A 2,770-nucleotide genomic window follows, 5' to 3' on the forward strand; every position below is an offset into this window, starting at 1 on the left:
CTGGTTCCTGCGGGCACGGCGCGTCCGCCCGCGGCGTGGCCCCGAGACGCCGAATCCTGCAACAAACACCCTTTTCCTTGGCGCTAGACTCACCCTGGTCCGCGGAGGCGGCAGCTCGCAGGAGCAGATACCACCTAGAAGAGCTTTAAAGTTGGGACATCTTCTACTCGCTCATTTTCCTTAGCTCCATTTTCCTATAATTCAGCTCTTCTTCTATAACAGCTAGAAAGAAATACTAACGCTTCTCTGTAACAGCACAGATTCCTCCAGCCAGAAGTCCCGGAGGTTTTAGTCATCTTGTCTTCTTTCTTAGGGAAGACCATGGCACAAAGCAGGTAAAGCAGTCAGAAGTAGCCTCTGATGCCGAGAGCCTGGGTTTCGGGATGACTAACTGGAGATTTGAGCCTGTTTCAGGAGCACCAGGTGAAGACAATGACACTTACAGGGGCTCAACACTTCTAAGTATGCTCCTAGTTTCACATTCCTTCCTTAATGAGTTAATGCATTAATCCTGGGGGGCAATTTGCCCCAGGTGACAGTTTCTGGAAGAGTAAGGGTCTCAAGAATTGAAAACGTTGCACAGAGCAGAAACAAGGGCAGCGTCACACCGACTGACTGCTTCCCCAGCGTGTGTTCTGTCCCCCAGCTCAGTGCAGGCGTTCCTGTTGCTCCTTGGCACGAGCAGAGATGGTCACTACACGGCCCTGAGCTGCTCCCAGCTGAGAAATCACTGCTATTCAGCATGGGAGCAAGGTCAATGAAAACAAACCACACAGTTCGTTAGTGATATGCTCAAAGGTAGCTAATGACCCTCATTATTTCTCTTGTAGGAGCAGAAAGGACTACGTCCGGGCTCCTTTACATGCTCCATGCACTGTGAGAGCCACACAGACAAGTCCGAGGCAGCCCAGCTGGTACATCAGAGCCATCCCCATGCTGGTGCAGGGAAAGATTCTGGCCTTGCCCTCACAAAATCCTCCTCAGCAGGGTTAATCTCTCCTGCCTCTCCCCCCTTAGCTGACTGATTGCTTGAAATTACCATATAGATTGAGAAAGCAAGGCCTGTGATTTCACAAGAGCTTCTACCAGGGTCCTCCAAGCCTCCAGAGACCCTCATCCAGTCTTCACCCCTGTCTGGAGCTGCTTTCCTTGGAGACCAACCCTGGCCTCTGCCTGATGAGAAGAGCAGCTTACGTTTCCAATTTGAAAGCAAAGTCAGGCAAGACAGCAACCTCCACCAGCCACATCCCGCTCCCCTCCCCTATCTCCCCTTTCTCTGCTAAATCCATTCCCCCTAAACCGGAAAAAAAAAAAAATTGCTTCAGGGGCAGCAGTCATCCCCTGCCCCACGCTGTCCAGCCCGAGACGCTCCTCCTGCAACCCAGCCGGGAAAGGAGCGGTGGGCACGACCTCTGCATCCATCTGCTGCGGCAACTGCACCAACCACCCGCGCACGGTTAGTTCCCAGAGTCTTCCCGCCTGCCCCAGGCCGACATAATGAAGCGTGCATTGATGTCGTGATCGCACAGAGTAAGACATTGCCCTTTTCCCAGTCTCGCAGCGTCCTTTCTAACCTACACAGTTACAAGCAGGGTGGCACAATCTCCAGCCTAGGTTTGAGACACAAAAGCCCTGCTCCCCTTTTCCTTTAGAGCCGGGCTGAGATGACTAGCCCTGGACGCGGGACCAGCAGCACAGGCTCCCAAAACGGGAGCTACCTCCACTGCAAACTAGAGTTAGGGCACCTGGTGCCACCGTCCTGTGTCTGCAAACCACAGCACTGCTGGCAGCGGGCACCCACACAGCCCCAGGAGACAGTGGAGCCCCCCTTAAACCACTGCTGGCATTTACCCATGAGCAGAGATGAACCACAGACCTTTCTCTCCACGGCAGACTCTCCAGCAGCAGTTTTGGGCAATCTGCTGTGACTCGTGGTAACCGCACTAAGTGTCTCTAGGGTGCTTGCTGCTCATCGTTGGAGCAGGAACTACACGGGGAAAAAAAGAAGAGGAGAAACCCTGCAGAGCTCGAAGGAGCCTACAGCCCACGGCCAGAGCCCGAGCCCAACAGTCCCCTGGGAGGATGGAACCACACGTGCTGTGGCTTGAGAGAAATGGGATTTTTATCTACACAGGGCTGGGGAACAGAAGGGGAGCTACAAGAGCGGACAAAGCACAGCAGTGCCTGGTGAGGCACTGAGACATGTCCAGAGCAGGGGCCAGGGGCAGCTCAGAGCCCCCATGCTGGGGCAGCCACCCCTGTCCCCAGCCGGGTGCTGTCCAGGTCCTCCCTCCCCAAACACACACCTACTCAGGCTGGGAGCTGAGTCCCATCCACCCCGACCACTCACCTCCAAGTCGCAGCACGAGTCCCATCAGCCCTGCCCCTTGTCAGCTCTCAGGACAGGCTGCCAGCTGCTGCCCCTTCTCTCTCACAGGAGCAGCCTCCAATTTCCATTTAAATTGAGATTTTAATGCTCCTTTTCCCCTAGTCCCTGTGTATCCAGGCTTAGCGAGTGGCTTCGGACACTTGAGTTGTGCCTGATGGGTCCCGGATACCTCTCCCTAGTTAATGATCTCTCTCTTCATGTAACCAGGCACCTAATGAGGTAACGTTGGGATCCCGGTACCTCCATAGCAGCTGCCACAGCAGCAGAGGGACACTCAGAGTGTTAAAGATGCCAGTTTGTTACCTTACTCCGCAATCCAGCTCGCACTGAATTGGATTTGAGCACCTATTTACTCAGCGTATTCTTATCTAGACTGCTCAG

The sequence above is a fragment of the Pygoscelis adeliae genome, unplaced genomic scaffold (assembly GCF_000699105.1).
Source record: "Pygoscelis adeliae isolate BGI_AS28 unplaced genomic scaffold, ASM69910v1 Scaffold372, whole genome shotgun sequence".
In the NCBI taxonomy this organism is placed as follows: Eukaryota; Metazoa; Chordata; class Aves; order Sphenisciformes; family Spheniscidae; genus Pygoscelis; species Pygoscelis adeliae.